Source organism: Antechinus flavipes, chromosome 2 (assembly GCF_016432865.1).
Source record: "Antechinus flavipes isolate AdamAnt ecotype Samford, QLD, Australia chromosome 2, AdamAnt_v2, whole genome shotgun sequence".
In the NCBI taxonomy this organism is placed as follows: domain Eukaryota; kingdom Metazoa; phylum Chordata; class Mammalia; order Dasyuromorphia; family Dasyuridae; genus Antechinus; species Antechinus flavipes.
This window is the reverse complement of record NC_067399.1, coordinates 204,223,315-204,250,478: the sequence shown is the minus strand read 5'-3', so window position 1 is coordinate 204,250,478 and position 27,164 is coordinate 204,223,315. Positions and strand designations below refer to the sequence as shown.

The 27,164-nt window shown below is 35.3% G+C and overlaps 1 pseudogene; it reads right to left on the bottom strand.

Annotated features, from left to right (window-relative positions):
- Positions 1-389: 389 nt before the first annotated feature.
- LOC127546526 (60S ribosomal protein L6-like) overlaps positions 390-27,164 on the bottom strand; it is an 88,086-nt pseudogene continuing 61,311 nt past the window's right edge.

Here is a 27,164-nt window from a genome sequence, read left to right as displayed (position 1 = left end):
CACTTTATTTTTCTGTGTTTATATGTCTGTCTGTCTCTCTCTCTCTCTGTATTTTCTTTCCCAACATGACTAATATGGAAATATATTTTGTATGATTATACATATATAACTTATATCAAATTGTTTACCATTTCATAGAGTCTGGGAAAAGGAAAGAAGGAAGGGAGAGAGAGAATTTGGAACTCAAAATTTTTAAAACAAATGTTTAAAATTGTTTTTACAAGTAATTAGGGGGGAAATAACATTATTTAAAAAAATTATTGAGTTTACCATCTTATTAGGAAGACGACATAAAACAAGAAGTTAAAATGCAAATCATTTTGCATTTTAGTAGCACCTATTTTTTTTTGTTATTTCAAATATTTTAATATGAGTTCTCTGCAAGGTATTTAAAACACCAATTTGTGAGGATAAACTTCATTGGAGAGAGAAAATTTAGACCGCAGTAGCCACAAAGCTGAGGAATTTTATTGATTTGGGGCAGGATCTGAAAGTCTACTGCTTTCTGATCAGCTTTGCACTGCTCTATAATCTTGTATTTCTCTTTTTATTTGTCAAAATTCTCTCCTTCTTGCTGTCAAAGTTCGCGGAGTTTCTTTTTCTTGAAGTAGGCATCAGTAAGATGATTTGAAATTTAATTTGGATAATTTGGAATTTAAGGTTAACCCTGGTATAAATGGCAATGACAAATTTCTGATGGGTACTTCACAGAGGAACACAGTTGATAGAAGTCCAGTTGTGAGTAGCAAGTCATTAGCCAGCTGTTTCAGGAAAACCACCTGCTTGCCCCTAGGTGGCTAGTGAGCATGATCAGGATTGCGTTCTGGGTGATGCTAAATCAAAGTCTTCTCACATGCTGGCTGAAGGATTTTTTGCCATGACTTAGCAGCTTACTAGACGTATCCTTAGCAGGGTAATACTTAGGCATTTTACGAATCTTTACCACATGGATTTCTCCATTCTTATCACCACCAACTGGTTTTGATATAATAGCAGGCACTCCCTCTCTCTTTTTTTCCTTTCAGTCAAATTTTTGGCACAGCATATTTCCCTTCTACATGGCTCTCCAGGAATACATAGCAGACCTGGAGTATTTACCAATTCCTCAGCCAGAACTAAGTCCTGACTACAATGCTTTCAAGGCTTTTTTTTTTTTTTTTAAATCACCTTTTTAATTGTATCTTCCTTTTTGTTTTTCTTTTCCTTTTTTTTCTTTTTGATTTTATATATATATATATATATATATATATATATTTTTTTTTTTTTTTTCTTGATTTGATTTGTTTGGAGTACAGATCTAGTAACCAGGTATTGCTAGATCAAAGGGTATATAAAGTTTAGTAGCTTTTTTGGTCAGACTTCCAAATGGTTAGATCAGTTTATGACTTTACAAGCAACACATTAAAGTATCTATTTTCCTATAGCAATTGTTATTTTCTTTTTTGTAAACTTAGCCAATCAGATGGGTATTTCTCAATTAATTATTTTAATTTTTTTTCTTATGGCTATTGATAGGTCGGATTTCTTCCAAAATAAACTGCCTGTTTATATCCTTTGATCATTTATCAATTGGGAAATGGCTCGTAGTTTTATCAATTTTAGTCAGTTTCCTATATGTCTTAGATCTTTATCAAAGAAATTTGCAACAAAGATTTTCCTCCCACTTTTCTGCTTCCTTCCTAATTTTAGTTATGTAAAAAACTTTGACAACTTTTAAAAGAACTTGGAGTAAACAAAGGCAAAACCTAATCAATTATATTTCTACAGTTGTTTATGATTTGAAAAAACTTTACAATAACCTTGAAACAAGTATAGTATTATTATTCTGATTTTATAGTTAGTGAAATTGAGGCTCAGAGAGGTTAAATGGTTTACCTATGATCATGCAGCTAGTATGACTCTAAAGCTAGTGTTTTTTTTTTTTTTTTCATAACACCGTATACAACTTCTGCTAAGGATGGTTTCATAAAAAGAAAAATCCTTACATCTCTAAAAATCTGCATTATACTACCAAGACCTTAGTCTTTCATAATCTACAAATATACTTTTATTTTTGGAACTAGCAACTATACTTAATTTTTAAAATTAAATTTTATTTATTTCTACTTCATGAGCACTTATTTCTTTTGTTTCTTTTTTTCTTTTTATACATAATTAAAAACACAAATTCCCATAAGGGCTATGTTCAAAAATAGGTGTTTTATGCTTCCTGAAAGTATCATTTGTTTCTCAGTAGGCATGTAGCATTCATTATCAGAGATCCTCTAGAATTGCCTGATCATTGATATCTTTCAAAGTTATTCATTTATTGAATGTTCTTATCATATAATTATTCTTCTGGATTTACTCACTTCACTCTAAACCAAATCATACATTCCCCAATAGAGGGGTATCCTCTACTAATTCTTTCCCACTACAAAAGGAGTTGCTCTGAACAGTTTTGTACAAATGGGTCATTCCTCTGTTTCTTTGATCTCTTTGGCAGCTTAAGCATGAACAATTTTGGTTGTTTTGGGCATAGTTTCCCTTGACCAACTTGTAGCTCCACCTTAATACATTAATATGCTTGTTTCCCCATTGCCCCTCCAAAATTTGTCATTTTCCTCCTTTATCATCTTTGTCAATCTGCTGAATGTAAAATAGAACTCCAAGGATGCTTTAATTTACACTTCTCTAATTTTTAATGATTTGGAGCATTTTTTTCCCATATAGCTATTGGTAGTTTTAATTCTCCCTTAGAAAATTATCTGGTCATATTCTCTGACCATTTGTCACTTGTGGAATAGTTCTTATTCTTATCAACTTAAATCTGTTCCTGATACATCTTGGAAATAAAACTTTTATCAGAGAAACTTGTTACAAATATTTTTCTTTAGTTAGACTGTTTCTAATTTTGACTGCATTGCCTTTGCACAAAACCGTTAAAAATTTTATGTAATCAAAATTTTCCATTTTATCTTCTATGATTTTCTCTATCTTTTGTTGGTCATGAACTCTTTCCCCATTAATCTGAAAGGTAATTTCTTTCTCGCTCTTCTAATTTACTTGTAATGTGACATTTTATATCCATGTCAGGTTTCCATTTGGAACTTATCTAATTTCTGCCAAACCACTTTCCATTTTCTTCACCCAGCAGTTTTGTGCCAAACAGTGAGTACATGCTCTAATGTTTAGAGTAATATGCTACTATGTTTACTTTATTCCATAATTTGTTCACCCATTACATTCCACTAATTGACCTTTCTAATTTTTAACCAATACCAAATTGTTTTGAAGACTACTGTTATTATAGTATAGCTTGATATGTTTTTCCCCAATATGTTTTCACTATTTCCTTTGAAATTCTTGACTTTAGCTAATATTTTTTCCTGAATCTATAAAATCATTTTTTGTAGTTTCATTGTTATGCTACTAAGTAAAGTAATTAATTTAGGTAGTATTGTCATTTTTATTACATTGACTTGCTAGGGATATAGGATGTGTTTAGGGAAGACTAATATCTCTGGCATCAGAGCTGTCAAGCCCTTTTCGGAGCTGCTTTCCATCTTTGGTGTTTACCTAAACCTCCTAACTCTCACCTATGGCTCCAAGAAGCTGTAGCACGTGCAGTGGCCACTACCCAGTAAATCATTTTGGCATTTGGACTAAACTGGATTGAGAGTAACTGACGGGTCTCAAACCCATCAGTATCTACCCCAAATATGTGAATATTTCTCCCAGTGGAATGGATGAGAACAATTTGTCCAATATAGTAAGGCAGCTGAAGCAGTAACAGTGGGGTCCTTAGAGTTTGGTTAGAAACCAAGGACATCAAGGTCATCCATCATCACTCATTTTGATTCTGTCCTGTCGGACTATGAGACTCTGGAAGAGAGAATGAGGCTACAGACTTCATACAACTCTGCCTCACTTAAGTCCAATTTATGCATGAATCGAAATTTTTTTTAACCTGTTTCAAAATTCTGTGGCAAGTGATGAAGTAGCACATGCAGATACCTTTGGAGTTATATCACAGTTCTGCACACTGGCAGCCTAGGCCATTGGATCATCTTCTCATCAGAAGCAGTGGTGGGATTCAGCAGCCCCCTGAGGATCTGAGTATCCTTTTAAGGACTTCACTGCCCACCTCTTGGGGTGAGGAAGGAACTAGAAAATGTGCCTTAAAAATGTCTGCTTGTCCAGCCCCGGTGTGATTACTGTGGCAAGCGGGGATTCCTTCTTGTACAAATGTACAAAAACTTCTTCAAAGGCGATTCCACTTACTGGAGGTACATGAAATGTGTGCACACTTATAGACAATTTCAATAGACCTGAAAGATGAACAGCTCTTGTTGTGAGAGAACTCAGCAGGTATTACATCCAAATAGCAATCCTGAGTGAAATAAAACTAGCAAATGAAGACCAGCTTACTGAAATCGGAGCTGGACACATGCTTTTTTCTGGAATGGCCACAGTGAAGAGGAACACCATGAAGCTGATGTAAGTTTTGCAACCAAAACTAAGTTAATCAATAAATTTACATGCTAAATGAAAGGACTGAGTAACAGGCTCATGATAATGTGATTGCCTCCTGAAAGAAAATGCCACACCACTACTATCAATGTCTATGCTCCCAACCTTGATGAGGTGAAAGAAAAATTGTATAAAGGTCTGGAAACCTTTATCAATGTTTCAAGAAAGGACAAGCTTATAATTCTGGGTGTTTGTGGCAAACACTGGCATTTAATTGTAAGGAGAAGTGACAAAGACAATGTGTGGGGCAGAATACTGGACTGATCACTTAGGCTCGCCAAAATAAATATTTGCATTCAATAAAATCAGCAGCCTCAAGGCAAAATGACTACCAGAAGACTTAATGTCAACAGATTAAAGAGCTTCTCTGAGCCAGAACAATGTGTTGCTAATTTGGAAGGAAAGTTGAGCCAACACAGAGTTGGTAACTAACAGTGGAGCAGAAGAGTGGCCATCTTTCAGAGATTTGGTGGACAGCATTGTTTTTGCTCATCTGAGTCAGAACACTTGCAAATATCAATATTAGTTGGATAAAATGATGGGGAAATTCAGAAGGTATGAAATGAGAAAATGAGAATTCCAAGGATTTACCATCTCTAAGAAGGCAGCCCATCTTGGATTGTGGTTTTGTGTGTTTTGTGTCAAAAGTAAAGTACAAGTGAAGCTTAGAGAGTTGTAGGAGTCTTGACCCAGTAAGAAGCACTGAAATTCAATTTTATGTTGATAGTTACAATTCAAACTATTTTAAAGATAATCTGAAGGCTATTTATGGGCCAAATCTCAGTTATACAGTGCTGATGGAACCACATTGATTAGTGATAAGAACATGATCCTGGAGAGATGGGGTGACTGCTTCCATAATATTCTCAACAGACTATCATCAATCAATGCTGAAGCTACTGACTATTTACCTCAGACTAAAGTTAGTCCCTCTCCAGACAAATTTCCAACTGAAGAAGAGCACCATTAGGCTCCTCTCCTCTCCTGTGATAAAGCACTTAGTGCTGATTCTGTTCTAGCTGATATTTACAATGTTGGGGATTCATTGCTTATACAAAAACTCATTGGAATTTTTTGAGTTATATGGCAAAAGGACGTTATTTATCCACCGGAGGGCCAGTGTGGCTTCAGAAAAGGCTGAGGAATGATCAATATGGTGTTTGTTGCCCGGCAGCTCCTGGAGCAGAATACATGTCTGTATGCCATGTTTGTAGAGTGATCAAAGCCTTTGATACTGTCATTCATGAAGACTTACAGAAAGTCTCATCAAAATTTGGCTGCCTGGAGAAGTTCATCAATATTGTATATCAGTTTCATGATGGCATGCTTGCCTGGATTCAAAATAATGGAAGATGTTTTTACACTTTCCAGTCACCTCAGAGTGAAATAAGTTTGTGCTTCCTACCATGCTTTTAGCATGATGTTTTCAGATGTTATCAAATGTCTTCAATGAGAACAAACATGACATCAAGATCACTTACTGTACTGATGGTAAATTCTTCAACTTGAGAAGACTACAAGCCAAAACTAAAGTGGAGGGAATGTTGGCACATGGTTTTTTGTTTCCAAATGATTGTACACTCAATGCAGCCTCTGAAGCTGAGATGCAACAATGTAAAGGCAAACTCTCTGTAGTTTGTGCTCATTTTGACCCAACAAGTAAAACCAAGAAAACACAGGTACTTCATCAACCAGCACTATACTATTCATCCATGAAACTATCAGTTATCACAAATGAAATTTTGAATACTCTGGATATGTCACTTACTTTGGCAATCTAATTTCCAGGGATAAACACACTGATTTTGGGGTTGATGTGTGCATTGTCAGAGCTGGTTTAGTGTTTAGGAAGCTTGGAAAGAAAGGGTGGGGAGAGAAGATTTTAGACTGACTACCAAACTGAAGGTATGCAGAACCATTGTGCTGACTTTGCTGTATGATGGACAGTATATTAAGTGCCATGACAGGAAACTAAATTTGAATTATCTTAGGAAGATTCTGAAAATTACCTGGTAGGATAAGATACCAGACAATGAGATCCTTTCTTGAACTAACTGCCGAGCATTCAAACTCTACTGCAGAAAGTACATCCTTTCGGGGCTGTCCATGTAGTTTGAATGCCAAACTTATGCTTGCTAAAAAGATTATTTTATGGAGAACTCAGGGCAAGTACTCACCTGGTGGTCAAAAGAAACAATATTAGGGCACTTTTAAAGTCTCTCTTGAGAACTTTGGAATTGATTGCATGACATGGGGGATGCTGGGATGGGACCACCCAGCATGGTGTGCCCTCATCAGAGAAGGTGCTGTGCTCTTTGAGCCAAATAGAATTGAAATAGCTCAAAAGAAATGTGGGCTATGTAAATTTAGAGAATCCACCCCAAATGTTCACTTGGGCTGTTTGTGCCTGACTAGAGGTAAAACATTCTGAGCTCATATTAATCTGCCACTGTCAGAAAAATTATAACTTGACTTTTATGGTTTTGATCTTCTTCAAGAACAAAAGACAACAACCAACCAACCAATATTAATTTGTTTACTCAAAAGCAATGAATATTCCTCCAATTCTTTAGATCTGTGTTTATTTTTATTAAGAGTATTATACAGTAGTATTCATATACTTCCTTTATGTGTATATATAGGAGGGTCCATTCCTAAGTATTTTATGTATTCTGTAAGTTATTTAAAATGCAATTCCCATTCTATTTATTCTTGCTGGGTTTTGTTGGTAATATACAGAAATACTGATGATTTTTGTGTATTTATTTTATATCCTGCTCCTTTGCTGAAATCATTATTTCATTAATTGGTAATTGATTCTCTAGGGTTCTTTAAGTAAACTAGCTCTTATTAGTGATCTTGAAACTCTCTAATTTGCTAATTTTCTTAGAAAATTCCACAAGCTACAAAAAATTTTCTTGACCATTCTAATATTAGAAACATATGCCTTGTAGGAGAGATTTTGGTTGACCAAGAGGAGGAATTTCTTGGATATGAGACTATTAAAACACTGGAATGAGTTATAAAAGGAAGCTATTTACATTCTCAAGAATCTATTTTGTATGGCTTAGATCTGCATCTATCGGAAGCTATAGTCCTAGATGTCTCTTGAAATCCCTACTTGTAGGCCTTACTTCTCAAATGAATAAGGAATTGAGTCAAATTTATTAAAAAAAAAAAAAAAAAGATCCTTTTCCCAATTGATAAATGATCAAAAGATATGAAATATGCCCAAAGGGTTAACAATACCACTGCTAGGCCTGAATTACAAAAGAGATTTTTTTTTTTAAAGGAAAAGGACCTATATGTATGAATATATTGCAGCTCTCTTCTTGGCAAAAAATTAAAAATCAAGGGGATGCCCATTAAATGAGGAATGGCTGCATAAACTGCAGTATGTGATTATGATGGAATATTATTTGTGTATAAAAAATAATCTTTTTAGCAAGCATAAGTTTGGCATTCAAACTACATGGACAGCTCCTAAATGGATCATGGACAGTGATCCAAATTAAAATCAGAGACTCTCAAGGTAAAAAGTTAAAACAAAAAAGGATTTATTATGATTTTGTGAGAAAGGACAACTTCCAACACATAGGGTATCAGTAGAGGAGTACAAAGCACAAATTGCAAAACACAAGGGTATATAGACCCTGAAAACAGAAGTACTCCACCTCCCCGGCCCCTACCCATGAACTTTTTTCTCTGGGGGAATTTAGGCTTACATTCTAAACATGGAAATCTATCTCAGAAACAAAAAAATACTAGAAAATAAAAAATTCTTTACTCATCAAGTACTTAAATACTAATTAAGAGGTATGGGGAACAGAAGAGAAACATTCATCCAAGACAATCCAATTTCTGCAGCTTGTTAGCTATAGCTCAACTTATTATAGCAAAGTCTCAAGTCACAATTAGGGTTCAAGGCCACATTCCCATGAAAGGTCTTCACTTAGTTTATCCCATTCATTATTGTTCGTTGGGAAATAATGAACAGGATGCTCTCAGAAAAACATGGAAAATCCCCCATGAATTCAAGAGAATTTTACTGTGTACAAAGTAATAGCAATGTTCTGGGATGATCAACTGTGAATGACTTTGCTATTTTCTGCAATACACAATGATCCAAGACTATTCTGAAGGACTTATGATGAAAAATGCTATCCATACTCAGAGAAAGAACTGATTGTGACTGAATACAGATTGAAGCATACTCTTTTTTTTTAACTTCAATTTTCTTGAGAGGTTTTTTTTTTGGGGGGGATGATGTTGAGATCTATATTTTCTTCTACAACATGACTTTTATAGGAATGTTTTGCATAACTTCACATGTGTCTTCTTAATGGTGAGGCCTATTGGTGAGGAGGAAGGGAGAGAATCTGGAACTCAAAGTTTTAAAAACAAATGTTTAAAAAATTGTTTTAAATGTAATTAGGGGAAAAATTAAATTAAAAAGTTTAAAAAGAAATAAATTTTAAAAAGAAAAGCAAAGAAGAGACAAAGAGGGCAAGGGTTCTAAAACTGCAAATTCAGTACTCTTCTATTATCTAATATGGTCAGTGTTAGTTTTAAGGAATGGATTTTAATACTTGGTCTTTTTTGTTTGTTTTTCCCAAAATAAAGGACAAGATTTTTCTGTTAAAAAAAAAAAAAGAAATCCCTTTTTGGTCAAAGTTAGTTGCTTTTGGTTAATATTATTCTTCCATCAAATTGAATTGAATTTCTTGGAGTAATAGGAACAATGAGGAAAAACTGCTCTTGTGGATTCATAGGATGGATTAAGTTTAATGGAGAGGAGTTTGTCCAAAGTATTGAAGTCAATAAGACAAGGGCTAGAAACTCAGTTGAGCTACTTATTACCTGTGTGAATTTGGATGTTACTCTACAACCTGCCTTCCCCCACCAAGATTCAGTTCCCTTGCTTATGAAATAAGGATTTTGGACTATGTCACCTCTGAGGTTTCTTCTAAGTCTAAATTTTATAAGCCTTCAAAAAAAAAAAATTACTAGGTCATCCTTGAATTTGCAAGAGGGAAGAGAAGGCTGTGAGAGGCACAATGTACTCTGGAACACCTCTAATGCTGTCTCATATAGCAGGTTTGGAACTGTATGAGATTTTACTTTTGTACATATATTTTCTTTCTGTTCATCTTTATTGATATTATCTCTGTTTCTTTGTTTCTCTCTGTAATTTTCTCTCTTTTTGTCACTATTTCTTTGTCTCTGTCTCTCAGGTTATCTTCTCTCCCTCTTTCTATGTTTCTCAGTCTTTCTCTATTTCTGTCTTTTTTGTCATTGTGTCTCTTTCTCTATATGTATGTATATTCATAGGTGTGTGAATGTCTGCACATTACATGTGTGCATGTATGTGTGTGTGTATTATGGTTAGGAACTGTTTTTTATGTCTTTGTATCTTCCAGCACCTAACCCAAAATGTCATTCAAGATGTTTGTTGATAATAAAAATAATAAGCATTTATAAAATACTTTATGGTTGTCATATATATGTTATTTGATCCACAGAAAAATACTGTGTGGACGATTCTATTATTATTCCCATTTTTACAGGTAAAGAACCTAGAGAACTAGAAGGGACCTCAGAAACCAACTATACTAACCCCTTCATTTGGGACTTGTTGTAGGTCATGCAAGGTATATGGTTCAGAAATGGAACTTGAACTCTACTCTTCTGATTCCAGAATCTGTAGTCTTTCTTTTGAACCATATTACCTCATAGACAGAGGGAGTTTCCTATATGGTGAAATAAGACACTGAAATCTTCTCTTGATCAACTATTACAAGTCTTCTCCAAAGAAGGAGCAGGAAGAGAAGGAGGAGGATAAGAAAGAGAAGGAAGAAGAGGAGAAAAAGAAGGAGACTAGTTATACTCTTAAAAGCAAGAAATTAGAATTAATAAAAATTCAGAGATATGATAGATTAGTCTTCTGAACAATGATTTTAAGAGAGAAAGCAGGGTAATGGATGAAGATAATGTGGAGTAAGCTAGAGAAACAAATGTGACTCCATGGGGAACTCTGGCTAGAATTTAAATCTCTACATACATGGAAGGTGGGGCATATGATCAAAGATTACAAAAGAGAGATACCGATCAGTAATAAGAGTATCCTGAAGCTAAAGCCTAGAATGAGTTGAAGCTGGCAGAAAAAGGTAATGACAATAAAAAGAGCCTTTTAAACTATATTCAGAACAAAGAAAGGATAAGCCAAGTGCTTGGGGGCAAATGGTGTAATGTTTACAGATCAGAGAGATGCAGCAGTTACCTAACTCCCTTTTTGCTTCTGTCTTTTCCTATCTGGGAGAATGATTTTCAGAATGGGAAAAGTAGAACAAGTGTGGTTAACAGGGAATTGAAGTCCGAAACAGGCGAATTCCTGGTAAGAGTTTCTATCCTGTAGTGCATAAAGTACCACCCCTGAAGTCAGGAGGACCTGAGTTCAAATGTGATACTCAGATACTTAACACTTGCTAGCTGTGTGACCCTGGGCAAATAACTTAACTCCAATTGCCTTGCAATTAAAAAAAAAAAAAAAAAAGTAGTTCAAGTCTCCAGGCCTAGACAATTATGTTCCTGGACTTTAAAAGAACTTGTATATGCTTCTATCCCGTCACTGGCCCTAACATAATTGCATCCTATTCAGAAGAATGAGAAGACAGGTTTTTAATTTTTCTTAATTTTAAGAGCATAACTATCCTCCTCATCACCATCATCCTCTTCTTCCTCATCTTTCTGTTCCTCCTTTTCCTTTTTCTTTGGAGAAGACTTGGAACAGTCGATCAAGAGAGGATTCCAGTGCTGTTATTTCACCATGTAGGAAATTCCCTCTGTCCTTGCAGTAATATGGTACAAAGGAATCAGAATGATGTAATAGGATTCTGTGTCCCCCTGATCTTTGTGGAGAGTGGGCCATCTGGACTTGGAAAATTTCTAAAATGATCCCCACCTTCCCACCGGAAACTCCCATCTGATCTGGAAATTAGCTTGGCCTGGAAAACAATCACCACCATTTATTGATTTGAAAATTAGTCCCTCAAATAGCTTCCTAGCTCCAAGATAAAGAAAGCTAAATAAAATCAAAACTTTGTACCCCAGTCTTTGCTATCTTCCTAATCAGGAAGGGTCCTCTGAAAGAAAGAACTTCTCAGTGAAAATATATAAAATCAAAACTCTGTACCCCAATCTTTGCTATCTTCCTAATCAGGAGGGGCCTTCTGAAAGAAAGAACTTCTCAGTGAAAATATTTTTGCCAAATCTCGTTTGGAGAATAGGACTGCGAAATCTTTTGCAAGACATGTGACACTGGCCTGGGGACCCCCAAAGCTATTAGATTTTCTCATCCCTCAACAAGATGAGTTGAATTTACATATCTTCCCTATCTGCCAATTCCCTAAACAGAAGTAGTCCATCAGGTGGTTAAGACTAGCCCTGTGCTTTCATTTAAAAGCCCATCACGGACTTTTCCAGATAACTGAGTATAATTAATTGTGACATGTAATTTGCAGTTTTTGGACAAAGGATTTGGATTATGTCATCTTCAAAAGTGGAATGGGTTGATTTGGTGTGTGAGATCTTCAAGCAGAGACTAGGAGACTCTGTCATAATTGATTCCTACTCAGATAGTTTGGATTAATCCTCCTGTCTCCTTTGGGGGCTTTTTCAGTATTCATTCCCTCTTCTGTTTAATGTTTAATCCTATCCTATCTCTTAGGGATACTAAGAGATACTACTACCGCCTACCCTATATTCAAGTCTTATCGGTCTTAAAAACAAAACAAAACAAAACAAAAAATTCCTTTATTTTGCTATGATATCATCTCAAATAGTCAACCTATATTTCTTCTTGCTTATACTTCCAAAGATGCATTGCTGTTTCTACTTCGTTATCATTTATTTTCAACCCTTAGTAAATTGGCTTCTGATCTACTACTCTGCTGAAATTATTCTCTAAAAGCTTACCAATAACTTTGATTAGTTCTCATACTCACCTTAGTCCTCATTTTTCAGCATTCTCCTTTCCTATCAACCTATTGTTGTTGAGTTGTGTCCAATTCTTTGTGAGCCTATTTGGGGTTTTCTTGGCAGAAATACTGAATTGGTTTCCTATTTCTTTCTCCAACTCATTTTATAGATGAAGAAGCTGAGGCAACCAGGGTTAAATAATTTGCCTAGCATCACACAGCTAAGTAAGTGTTGGAGGCTGGATTTAAACTTGCTTTCTTGTTTCTAGAACAAGAGCTCTATCTACTGTATCACCTAGCACTTGTATTATCCTACATATTCTTTTCTCCTTGGGTTTCCATAACATTACTCTCTTGTGGTCCTCTATAATATTCTCTCTAAAATGTATTATTCTCTGTTTTTTTTTGGGGGGGGGGGTGGTTCTCTGGAAGCAGCCTTCCTTTCAGTTCAATTATCACCACAAGTGCAGCCAGGGATTGAAGTCTAAATCCTTTCTTGTCTCTTTCAAAGTCTTGTCTCTTTCCCTGCAGCCCCGTTAGCTTTCCTGAGGGCTTTCTGTAATCTTGGTTCCGAGAGCTTGAGCTCCTGCCTCCTTCTCTGGCCTCTGAATCTCTCCGAATTCCAAGGGTTTGTACTTCAGCCTCCAGCCACCAGAAGGAGAAGCGCACTAAAAGCTCTCAGAGGCTCAGAGAAAGATTCATTCCATTGTCCACCTTACATTCAATACATCCAGAATTAATTCATTACCTTCACTCCTAAACTTGATCCTAACATTTCTACTTATATTCTTGATATTATTATCCTTAAAGACTATCAAGCTTGAAACCTTAGCATAATTTTTGAATTTTCTTTCTTTGTCCTACCTAATATCACATCATTTGCCAAATCCTATCACTATTACCTCCATAGCATTCTACAAATCTATTATGAACATAACTTGGATAGAATTATAGAGCAGAAAGGCTAGGAGTAGGGAGAATAGTTGGAAGGCTTAGACTATAGGCTAGGAGAAGTGGTTGAATCTGAACAAGGATGGCAGCTTTGTAGGTAGAGAGACAAATCCAATGTGACATATACTGTGAGAGTAGAATTGATGGAATTTTGCTAGTGAATGAATATGTGGTATTGAAAGGGAGAGGGAAAGGTAACTGAAGTTTTGAGCATGAGTGATTGGGAAAATGGGTGTGCCAAACAAAAGAAATAGAAAATTAAGGGAGTGGGGCAGATATGGAGGTAAAGAAGGTTGTTTTAGGCATCTTAAATTTTAGGTATTGATGAGATTTCTAGGTGAAAATATAGTTTGGGCAATCAAAACTTTTTTTTTCCTATTTTAAGTTCCTATTTAAAGCTGTATTTAAACTTCAAGTAAAATGGGCATTTCCATATCCATAGTAGAACAGAAAAAGAAGATGGTGCATCAAACTGCTACTCTCTTCTGCACAGCTTTCTTTCTAATGATATCATATAAATAATAATTTTAACATGGAATTTTCTTCTTTTTATTTCTTTTAATAATTGTCCAATTGAGTTTTTATATGAGCTGTTTTGTTCTATGGAATTTTTTTTTCATTTTGCCAATTTTATTTTTTAAGGAGTTTTTTTTTTTCTTTTTCTTTTTTTTAAAATTATTATAGCTTTTTATTTACAAGATATTTGCATGGATTATTTCTCAGCATTGACAACTGCAAAACCTTTGTTCCAATTTTTCCCCTCCTTCCCCACCTCCTCCCCCAGATGGCAGGTTGACCAATACATGTTAAATATGTTAAAGTATATGTTAAATACAATATATGTATACACAGTTATACAGTCATCTTGCTGCACAAGAAGAATCAGACTTTGAAATAGTATACAATTAACCTGTGAAGGAAATCAAAAATGCAGACAAACAAACATAGAGGGATTGGGAATTCTATGTAGTGGTTCATAATCATCTCCCAGAGTTCTTTCGCTGGGTGTAGCTGGTTCAGTTCATTACTGCTCTATTGGAACTGATTTGTTTCATCTCATTGTTGAAGAGGGCCACGTACATCAGAATTGATCATCATATGATATTGTTGTTGAAGTATATAATGATAGGAGTTTTATTTTTTTCCCATTTCACAAATTCTGTTTTTCAGGGAGTTGTTTTCTTTTTCCACCCCTATCTTTTAATGAGTTACATGCCTTATCCAGACCCACTTGCCAAGCTTCCCTTTCCTTTCCCCATTTTTCTCCTAGCTCTCTTTTAAGAGTCTTTTAAATTTCTTCTATGAGAGCCTTATGTGGTGGGGACCAGATCATATCCATCTTTGGATTTTCTTTGAGAGACAAACTGTTTTTATTGTCCTCAGGGTTTGAAGTCTGCTCTCTTTCAATACAGGAGGTATCTATAGTTAGAGCCCGCTTTTCCTTTTTACTCATTTTAACAACAACAATAATAAAAATGCTGCAGTCTGATAATGGGGGAGTGAGGTATTTCCAAGCTGCCGCTACAGACAACAGGAAGTAGCAGTAAAGCAGCAGAGGAAGGCAGCAGCTGTGCTGGGATCAGTGTCTGTGCTGGGATTATATACTTTTTTTTATTATCCCTTATTCAGACTATTGTAATAGTCTCCTAAATGTTTTATCTGCTTTAAATCCTTCCACTCTTTACTTTTTTTTTCTTTTTAAGTTTATTTTATTTGAAAAAATAAAGCAAGAAAAAAAAAGAAAATAGAAAAGAAATACAAAGCAAAATAAAGCAAAACAAAAGAGAACATTGTCATGTGCCAAGCAGAGTATCAGGAAGAATTCAAAATTATATAACAACAAATTGCCAATCAAGAAAGTGTGTGTGTGTGTGTGTGTGTGTGTGCACATGTGTGCATATGTGTGTGTATGTATGGATATATATTAGTAGAAGAAATTATATTCATGAATGTCTGCTTTTTCTTTACTTCTTTGTAAACTGTTCTATGGTTCTCTGTTGCACATCTTATTTACTTTACTCTTTTTTTCTCCCTCTTATCACCCCCAACACCCCTAAACAAGTTACAATTAAGAAAAGATGTATTTATCTATACATATATAGATATATACATACATACTCATACTCTCTCATACACATGCTCCATATACACACATGTCTTTCCTATCCCTGCTGACTTGTTAATTAAATTCTGCTCCATAATTTGCCTTACTATCACTTAACTTCTCACCCCAAAAAGGTCCCTCTTTGTCTTCTTTTCTCACACTTTGCTTCTTCATTCACCCAAAACTTCTCCCTTATTTCTTTATAGATTTTGGAGGATGCTATACCCTTTATATATATAGTGTTACCTGTTGAACCCATTCCCAATGTGAGTACGTTTTCAGAACTACAAGTCCTCCTCCCCTTCTAGTGCCTCTGTATTTGTTCTTCCTCTGTACCTTATTTGTATAACATAATTGTTACTTTTACCTTAATTTTGCCAATCTTTCTTTTGAGCTATCCTATTGTTGATGTGACTCTTAAACATATACTATGTATATATAAAAAACATAAATAATTTGTCCATATTTAAAAAGTTTCTTTAAGTTAAATGCCTTAAAATTGATCTTTCATATTGGTTCTTACATGTTAAATTTTCTGGTGTTAGTTTGATAGAAAGTCCTGAAAATCTGCAAGTTCATTGAATGTCAATTTTTTCTCATTTAAAATCATAGATAATTTTGCTGGATATAATATTTTTGGTCACAGACCTAGCTTTTTTGATTGTAGATATGATTTCAGAACCTGCAGACTTTTATTGTAACTGCTAATAAGTCTTATACAATTCTAATTGTAGCTCCAGCATATTTGAATTGTTTTTTCCTTGTTTCTTGCAAAATTTTCTTTTTGATTTGGGGATTCTGAAATTTTGGCAATAATATTCCTGTGTGTTTTCCACAAAGGATCTCTTTGAGGGGTGATCAGTGGATTTTTTTTCCCTATTACTACTTTCCCCTCTTGTTCTATCATTCCAGGATAATTTTCATGTATTATTTCCTGCATTATGTCAAAGTTCTCTTTTTGGTCAGAACTTTTTGGCAATCCAATTATTCTTATATTCTCTCTTCCTGATCTGTTGTTTTTCTTATAAGATGTTTCACATTCTGTTCTATTTTCTCATTTTTTATAATTGGTTTTGTTATTCTTGGTCTCTCATAGCTTCACTGGCTTCCCCTTACCCAATTTTAATTTTCAAAGAATTATTTTTATCTTTGAAACTCTGTATCTCCTTTTCTAGTTGGTTAACTTTTTTTCATCATTTTCTTGTTTTACTTGGATGGTTTTTATTTTTCTTTTTAGTTTCTGCTCAGTGTTTCTCATTTGATTTTTAAATTCTTTTTTGAATTTTTCTATAAATTCTCTCTAAGCAGGGAACCATTTCACATTACTCTTTGGAGTAGAAGCTTTTTTTTATTAAAGTGTCCTCCTCTGAAAATGAACTTTAGTCTTCCCTGATTCCATCATATATTTCAATGGTGTGGTTTTTTTTTTTTTTTTTTTTTAAATAAGAGGTATTAGTGTAAGCACCTTTAATCGAGGGGTGGGGAGATGATGTCTCAAACTTCCCTTCAGCTCTCCTTTTTGACCAGAAACCCCAAACCAAAAGCTCCATCCTCCTTCAAGTGCCCATGGCCAACAGCATCCTTGCCCCAGTATTTCACACTCTGCTAATTCCTTTTCTGTTTTACAGCACAACTGGGCCTGGCATTCCCAATCAGCTGGTGTTCCCTCAGTCTTCTCCTACTCAAACTCCAGCTTCACAAAACAGTCTCGGAGGTGAAAGTCTCTGTGGTTCCTGCTGGGGCTCCAGCCACACCTAGTTAGCCTGAGGAGAAGTGTTTGTTCTTCAGACAGTTAATATCCAGCCCCGGATCTTTCTTCAGATCTTCTTGGGTTGTATCTGGAGGACCCCTGTTCTGCCCTAAGTCTTCTTGATTTTTCATGAGTCTATGTTGGTTTTGAGGCACAAATTTGTTCTATTTATGGAGAAAATCTGGAGAGCTTGAAATTTACCAGCTTACTCCACCATCTTCCCACTTTATTCTTTACAAAACTATCAAATAATTTTCTTTATGCACAGTTCTAGTGAATTCCCTACTTAAAAACTTTCCATGGTTCCCTCCTGCCTCCTTATCCTAAGGTTCCCTACAATCGGACTCTAATTAGCCTTATTTCACATTATTCCCCTTCATATACTCTGCATTCTGATCAAACTGGATAAATGTTTCCTGTACTCAGTGTTGTTATTTCCTATCTGTATACCTTCATGCAAAATGTCTCTTTTGCTAGGAATAGACTTTTTCCCTTTAAAAATTTATTTATTAATTTTCAGCATTTACTTTTGTAATATTTTGATATCCATATTTTTCTTCTTCCCTCCCCAAGATGGCAATCAATCTGATATTGATTATAAATGTACAATCATATCAAACATATTTCCACATTAATCATGTTTTCAAAGAAGAATCAGAACAAAAGGTATAATGTCAGAGAAACTGAGGCAAGACAGAGAATGGGTTTTTTAAATCTTTTAATGTGGAGAATTTAATAAGCTAGCTGACTGATGGGACTATCATCCAAAGCATTCGATCTGGAGTGACTGAGGCACAGTAATTAGCAAGGCAAGCAGGTGATACAGAAGCAAAAAGAATGCAGTTACGTCATCAGGCGGCTATCATACAAAAAAATTATACTTCTCACAGCCTAAAGCAATAACCAGATGTATACAATAATGGGAATGGGCTTAGGGGGACCTTCCAGGATCAGTATTTTCAGAGAATAATAACTGCTCTTATCTGTAGAAGCACCTCACAGGTGTGAGGACCAAGTAAGCAGAAACACAGAAATAGGCAAGGTCACTTTGTGGTCATGCTTGTTACTTTAATCTAGTGTGTGAAGCTAAATTCAGGTTCTCATGAGAAACTTACAGGGTTCTTTTGGTTCAGCAAAGGGAAAAATCACCAAAAGAAAAAACAAAAAGCAACAAAAAAGTGAAAATAGTATACTTTTAACCTGTATTCAGATTCCATATTTCTTTCTCTGAATGTGGATAGCATTTTATTTAAAGGAGTCTTTTGGAATTGCTTGGATCATTGTGTTGCTGAGAAGAGCTAAGTCATAGTTGATAGTTTATCACACAATCTTGTTATGTGTATGATGTTTTTCTAGTTCTGTTCACTTCACTCGGTATCAGTTCATGTAAGTCTTTCCAGGTTTTTCTGAAATCCAACTGTACATCATTTCTTATAAAACAATAGTATTTCATTACATTCATATACAATTTGTTCAATTATTGACGAATTGATGGGCATCCCCTCAATTGCTAATTTTTTTGGCACCACAAAAAGAGTTATTCTAAACATTTTTATACATTTGGATCCTTTTTCAATTTTTTTTTTTTTTTAACAATCTCTTTAGGATAGAGTATGTATAATTTTATAGTCCTTTTGGCATAGTTCCAAATTGTTCCAAGCATATACTTTTCCCTAATTTCTTCTGGATTAAGACAATAGTCTCCTGTTTGGTTTTCTGACAGTCATGCACTACACAGCTGGTTAAACCAAACATTTCAGATAATATCACTATACACTTTAATCAGTTCTGCCTCATCTTTCTCCTTCACCTTTATATCAAGCCTTCCCACCTTTTAAGAGTTTTCTCCCCTTCCCCCCAGCACCCTTTTTGTCTTAATCTTCATTGTCCCCATAGCCTTGTACTTTGAATATCTAGGTCCCAATCAGTAAAAATAAGGAATCCTCTGAAGTGATCACATTATTTGAATTCACTCTGCCTATTTCCATCGGGGTAATAACAATGATTATATTTTACATAATCATAACTTTGAATAGTGTGAATTAAAATACATATGAATATTTCCTTATTCTCATTAAGGTAACAAGTGCCACTGCTTCTCTAGTATAATATAATTATGCTCCTTTCTATCTCTAACCCAGGAGGATGGTCTCTCTTTTTTTTTTTTCTTTCTTTTAAATGGTATTTTTTTTCCAGCAGAGACAATTTTAATATTCATTCATTTTTTGGGGGGGGGGGGTGGTTTAAGGCAATTAGGGTTAAGTGACTTGCCCAAGGTCACATAGCTAGGAAGTGTTAAGTGTCTGAGATCAGATTTGAACTCAGGTCCTCCTGACTTTGAGGCTGGTCCTCTATCCATTGCACCACCTACCTACCCCCACATTCATTCTTTAAATAGAATTTTGAGTTTCAATTTTTTTCCTCCTCTTTTCCTTATCTGCCTCCTAAGACAGCAAGCAATTTCATAGGTTATATATATGCAATTATATAACACATATTTCCATATTAGTCATGTTGTATAAGAAAAAACAGAATAAAAGAAAAAAAACTACCAAAAAATGAAAATGAAAATAGAATCTTCCAATCTGCATTCAGACTCCATAAGTTCTTTCTCTGGATGTGGATAGTATTTTCCATCATGAGTCTTTTGGAATTAAGGAGGATGAATTCTTGCATGCAATAGATGCTTCATGAATGTTTCCTGAATTTAGTTAAATTGAATTGCATTGTCATCTAATAGTTTTTCCTTTAGAATTTTTGAAGGTAGACAAAGGATTAGTAAAGTGGGCCATGTTTAGGTCTCTGAATAGTGAGTTTTCTACTTTATTTATTTATTTTTGGTGGGGTAGAGGATAGGGAAGCAATCAGACTTAAATGACTTGCCCAAAGTGACATACCAAATAAGTATCTGAGGTCAGATTTGAATTCAGGAGACTGAAGGCTGTGCTGTGTCTAGCTCCTAACTAGTTGTCACCTAGCTCCATCTAGTTGCCCCCCTCATTTTATATCTTTAAGAAAAGAATATTGTAGAAAAGTTCCTGTTCATGTATGGGTTATACTAGGACTCTGAGGTCCTTTCTTTTTTTTTTTTAAATTAAATTTAATTTAATTTAATTTTATAATAACTTTTTATTGACAGAATCCATACCAGGGTAATTTTTTTTTTTTACAACATTATCCCTTGCACTCGCTTCTGTTCCGATTTTCCCCCTTCCTCCCTCCCTCCGCCCCCTCCCCTAGATGGCAAGCAGTCCTATATATGTTAGATATGTTGCAGTATATCCTAGCTACAATATATGTGTGCAGAACCGAACAGTTCTCTTGTTGCACAGGGAGAATTGGATTCAGAAGGTAAAAATAACCCGGGAAGAAAAACAAAAATGCAAATAGTTCACATTCATTTCCCAGTGTTCTTTCTTTGGATATAGCTGCTTCTGTCCATCATTTATCAACTGAAACTGAGTTAGGTCTCTGAGGTCCTTTCAACTGTGTATATTGAAATTCCATGTTTCTTCTTTTGATTGGCTTTGCTGCCAGTTTTACTGAGTCACTAGTTTGGGCCTTAGCTCTGATTTTATTCTCCCTTTTTGCTAGCCACTCTTTCCTGTGGCTGGATTGTTGTTAGGCCAGCTCATAATATTATTTTGATTCTGGTCCTTCCATCTGTCAATCACTTGACAAGTAATTATCAAGTACTTAACTATGTTCCAGACAATCTGATAGGCACCAGGTGTTTCACCTGACTTCCCTGACTTCAGAGAGAATACAATCTAGCAAGAAAAAACAACATGTACATAAGCAAATGTAATCAAAATAAATATAAAATAACTTTGGGGAGGAAAGCATTAGCCCCTGGAGGAATCAGAAAAGGTTTCATGTAGAAGGCAGTGCTTGATCTGAGCTTTGTAGGAAGTGAGGGATTTTAAGAAACACAGGTGAGGAAGGAATACATTACAGAGGCACAGCCTGGGGAAAGGCATGGAAGCAGGAGATCAAGGAACTGTAATAAGACCAGTTTGGTTGGACTATGGTAGACTTTTGTATTCTCTTTTGGTTGATCTATTTTTGAGACAATTTTATTGTTCTTCCACCCCAAGAGAGGCAATAGATAAAAGCCTGTCAAAAATGATCATAGTAATGACTAAATGAGGGAAGGGAAAGGTCAGAAACAGAGCTATCATTATTGATTTTGTCACCTAGGAAAAGCAGGGTAAAATGGACTCTCAAATCAAATTTATAATTCTTGGTATAAAAATAATACAAGAAATAATCAAGACAAATTAGTAGGAGATATGGTGATTCACAGATAGATTATTAACAATGTACCTAGGCTGGTCACTTCCTATTTTAATTAATTAGTCTTGTTAACTGTGTGCTAAATTCAGTTGTTTTCAAAGGAATGTATGTTTTAAATTTTAGTGCACTCTAGGTCTTAGTATACTTGGTCAAAGTCCTCATCACCCCACCCAATTTTGATTCAGGACAGAAACAAGAAATAGTTTGTGCAATAAAGTGACATTTATTATCCTAGAAAAACTAACCATGAAGCAGGAGCTAGAGTCATGGGACATGCATAACACCTGGAATCTCAGGTCAGCAATGCAGCTGTCAGACCTGGCTTAAGAATATCAGCAAAAAAATTTATCAGACATAGGAGCAGCAGGAGGTTTGGTCATGGGCCCCTAATAAAAATAGATGCTGAAATTTGAGTTGAAAACACATATCTTCAAAAACCTTTGTTTTTGAAAACTAATTCTCTAGGATTGTACTCCCCTGATCATCATTTTCCTCCTCGCCATTTTAAGACTTGGCTACTATCTATATCTTGGTCTTTATTCACAGACTTGATGTATTTTTATCTTTCCTTCCCACCCTAGCATCCAATCACTTAGATTGTCTTAGTATTTATCTAAATGTCTTTCACTAATTGAAACAAGGAACCTGCTCTGCTGCCGATCCCAGATCCAGGAGCACCAGGTAGGATAGCCATAGGATCAGATTTGAAGGCAAAACAAATGTGGTCAAATATCAGACAAGAGTTCAAGAAACCAAATGTCCCAAACAGTTTTGAAGTTATAAAGATTTAGGTTTCCAATTTTACCCACTTTGAAACATTGTGGTTGTTTCAGTGTCCTTTACTTCAGGCTGTCATGAGGTTGATCCATCTCCTAGTTCGTTTTAGTGAATTACAGCTATGACAGATAACTTCTGAACTGCATTTCCTACCTTGGAAAGAGATGTATTTTAGAGTAGTAACCTTTCCTTGCTCTCCCTTTGATCAACTGGTCCACAAGTTATTTTGTCCTATGATATATTAGCCAGCCTACTGGAAACTTTCAAATTATTCTATTTCTGGCCTTGATCTTGACCTAGGAATAGATACACCAGGGTTTTGTATGCTATTAGATAACTTTTTGATAATCTCTGAAAAGTCATGGAGATGTAAATAGGAAGGTATTGGAAAACTGGGGAATTACTAATGTACCAATAAAAAGAAGGGATTTTGGAAACCATGGCCCAATGAACTTGCAATTGATTCAAGGAAAAATTCTTCAAAGGATTATTTAGATAGATTAAAAGATTATTAGATAGCTTGGGTATAGAATAAAAGTAGTGATCACACTGACTTAGGATAGGTTCACTAAGAGCAAATCATACCAAACAATCTCATTTCTTTTTGAGAGAGTTTCTTAGCTGATTTATCAGGTGAATGCCATAATTATACATAATCAGGGAAAGGTGTTGATATAGTTTGATGGATTTGCAACCTGAATGATTAAACTCAAAGGATGCTTATTACCATAGCAATTAACATTTTTCTCAGTGACTTGATAATTGTCTTCAGGTCATTGAAAAATTATGAAGTAGAAGAGATTGTTTACTTATTCTGCTTGGTCCCATAGGGAAACAATAAGTGGGTTTTTTTTTTTTTTAATTGAACTGTACTAGGAACACAAAAAGATGCATTTTGACTCAGGGCGAGCATAATAGGAACCATAAAGTTCTCCTCTTTGTATAGTCATACCTGAGAAGTATGTAGGTCCTGCTTTCTCTATTAGATGTTTTAGGAAGCAATATTAGGCAATGTTCATCTGCTCCAATAGAAATTGTGGTGGAAGGAGAGAGATTTTGGAGGAGAATGTAGTACTTACTCGAATATGCTGCTTTTCAGTTTATCTGTGTAGCACCAGAAATCTTCCAGCCTTCAAAATAGACTCTCCCAAGGCATAGCTCCCCCAAATTAAAAATATTCTGTAATTTAATAATCCCTGAGATTTTTATTCATGAACCCCTACTATTGTGTTTATCTTTATTAGCCAGCCAAGGGATGCAATTAGTTTATAACAAAGGCATTTGTTAAAATAAATTAGTAAAAATAAAAAAAAGAAAGCAACATATTTCGCTCAAGATTTGAGATAGACTATCCCACAAAAACATATAACATTAGAGGGGAGAGTGAACATGTGAAGGAAAAAACATAGAGAAGCTCATGTGTAGGAAACACATCTATCTAGGATGCATGTGGAGAACACCTATGGCCAAGGAACACAAGGCAACTTGTGCCTCTGATGCTGCAAGGTCCCTGATGCTGTTTAGTGACATTAACAAATCATCATTATAATGTTCCCACTGACTGATCTTAGATTTCTTCTAGACTAGCTATTTTTTTGGTCTCTAGAAGAATTGCTTCACCAAGCACTGACTTGTATAAGGTTTGGTCCATCAGAGAGTACCAGATGTTGCTCCATTGAACCCATAGTCTCTGCAATCATTGTTTGGCTATAATCTCTATGACTTCCAACTTCTATCTCAGCTGAATTCTTGACCCAAGTTGTGCTATTGGCTCTTTTAGAGAAGGGAAACAAACTTCTTTCTCTAGACCCAGAAGAATCTCCCCGCTTGTGAATCCTCAGAGCCTTAGATACTACTGAGGACTTGTACTTCCCTGATGGAAGATTCTCCCTTGCCCCAGGGGCCAAACTTCTTGTAAGAAAGGACTAGATAGTTCTGCCTCTCTCATAAATTTAAATCCCATCTCCATTCATTCATTCATTCATTTATTTATTTAGCTATCTATTCATCTATCATATCTATTTATCCATTTTTTTCTATTTATTTTTCTTCCTAGTTCAGCGCTTGGCTCTCTTATTCAGAAACCTCACTTATGTTGAATATTCTATAAACTTCATAACTTTTATCTCCAAAGGCTAATATAGCCTTTTATTTATTCAATTTATTGAATAAATTATTCAAATTTTAATTTATTCAATAGTTATTTATTCAATAACTATGAAATTGCTTTGGAGATTTAGGGTTTCCCAGTTTTTGAACTCAAGTCTTTTCTGTCATCTCATCAAGATAAGGAGGTGAAGAAAAAAAAAAAAAAGATAAAAGCTAAGTCCAAGAGTCAAGGTCATTGTCCCTTACTGTTCTCCATTCCTGCCCTCATTACAGACATTGGGCAAAACTTCAAAATTTGAAAGAAACTTTCTCCTACACTCTTATAGCTGAATGGGGGCAATGAGCCAGAGATGCACAAACAGCTCAAAGTATATTCAGGCCTCTAGAATTAGGAAGAAGCTTCTGCCACAGGTTATATTTTGGGACCTTATCAGGAATTATTAAACATAGAAAAAAGCACTCATTATAAGGCAATCATGAGCCTGAGGAGGACTCTATTTTTGTTCAGTGTGTATGGAAGAGTGAACAACAAAAATAGCTATTTGATTATTAAAGGGTTGTTGTACAAGGATGAGTATAGATCCCCACAGAGGACTGTTGAGTTTTAATGAACTGTGAGGAAAGGTAGTTAAGTGGATTTTATGGATTAGAATACTGAACTTGGAAGCAAGAAGCCCTCAGATACTAGAACTAGAACTGCATTAATCTACTGAAAAGGCTGTGCTTATTCTGGGTGAGATCAAATGAGATAATATTTGTAAGGTATTTAGTTAAGTATTTGGTACTTAAATGCTCATTCCTTTTCCCTGTAGACTATGAAATCTGATATTCTGGTGGAAAGATGGTAAACTTGTTCTCCTGTCTCACTCTTTTTTTTTTTTTTTTTTTTTAAATCTTAAATAACTTTTTATTGACAGAACTTATGCCAGGGTAATTTTTTACAGCATTATCCCTTGCACTCACTTCTGTTCCGATTTTTTCCCTCCCTCTCTCCATCCCCTCCCCTAGATGGCAAGCAGTCCTTTACATGTTAGATAGGTTACAGTATATCCTAGATACAATATATGTGTGCAGAACCGAACAGTTTTCTTGTTGCACAGGGAGAATTGGATTCAGAAGGTATAAATAACCCGGGAAGAAAAACAAAAATGCAAGCAGTTTATGTTCATTTCCCTGTGTTCTTTCTTTGGGTGTAGCTGCTTCTGTCCATCCTTGATCACCTGGAACTGAATTAGCTCTCTTTATCGAAGAGAACCACTTCCATCAGAATACATCCTCAAACAGTATCGTTGTTGAGGTATATAATGATCTCCTAGTTTTGCTCATTTCACTCAGCATCAGTTCATGTAAGTCTTGCCAGTCCTCTCTGTATTCATCCTGCTGGTCATTCCTTTCCTGTCTCACTGTTTAGATTCCAGCTGGTGTGGTTCCTCTGATAAGAGTCTCATCATCAGGAGATAACCCCAAGTCTTGGAGATCAATCAGAGACCAATCTGCTGTGTCCTCACAGCAAGGTTCTAGGATGAATGTATATCTCCATGGAAGGAAGTATTCTTTCAGATAAATGTTCAAACCCTTCGATCTCATCAGGTAGATTGACAAACTCACTTAAATAATCACAGTTTTGGGTTTTTTTTCCCCTACTCAATCCAACGACATTTGCTTCTGTAATACTTAGGATGTAGCTCTGCACGCAGGAGTAGTTTAGTAAATATTTATTAAATTTAGACAAGCAATTGTTACTTTTTTTTTCTTTCTCTTTCTTTCTTTCTTTCTTTCTTTCTTTCTTTCTTTCTTTCTTTCTTTCTTTCTTTCTTTCTTTCTTTCTTTCTGAGGCAATTGGGGGTTAAGTGACTTGCCTAGGAAGGTCACACAGCTAGGAAGTGTTTGAGGCCAGATTTGGACTTTGTAGATTCCAGTTTCTAGCATTCCAATTACAGGTTTTCTTTTCAGATACATCCAACATCTATGCCCATCTTGTCCATAGTTATGGCAAAAGATCATTTAATTCCTTTTATGTATATTCTCTTGTTATCATTCCTGGTCCTGAATTTCTTGACATTTGAACATGAACTTCCTTAATTTTCAAAGAAAAAAAAAAGGGTAATTGTAATCTTAAAAATAGCTGTTATTGCTGTTCATTCATTTCAGTCCTGTCAGACTCTTTGTGACCCCACTGGGTTTTCTTCATAGAGATACTAGAGTAGTTTGCCATTTCTCCCACTTATTTTTCAGAAAGAAAACTGAGGTAAACAGACGTGCTTAGGGTCATACAACTAGTAAGAATCTGAGGCTGAATTTCATGAAAATGAGTCTTCCTGATTGCAAGCTTAGTGCTCTATCCACTTTGACACCTCCCTGCCTAAAAGCAGCTGACATGACTCAAATTTGTTTGGTGAGGTAGTAAGAGACTGTTAAAGATTTTTGAATGGAAATGGGAAGATGATTCGATTTGTATTTGTATGCATCAGTGCCGAGGATGGGGAGTAGAGTAGAAGTAGAAAGACCACTTAGGAGGCTAATATATCTTTTTGTATCACAAAATCAAAGATTAAATGGACACTTCCTCCAAGGGTTCTTATTATTTCCAGTCCAGCAACAAGAAATAAGTTCCTCTCTGTAGGCAAGAATAAGAGACAAAATATAATTTCCCTTTTTTGGTTCCTCTGCCTTGCCCTTGTTTGGTCAT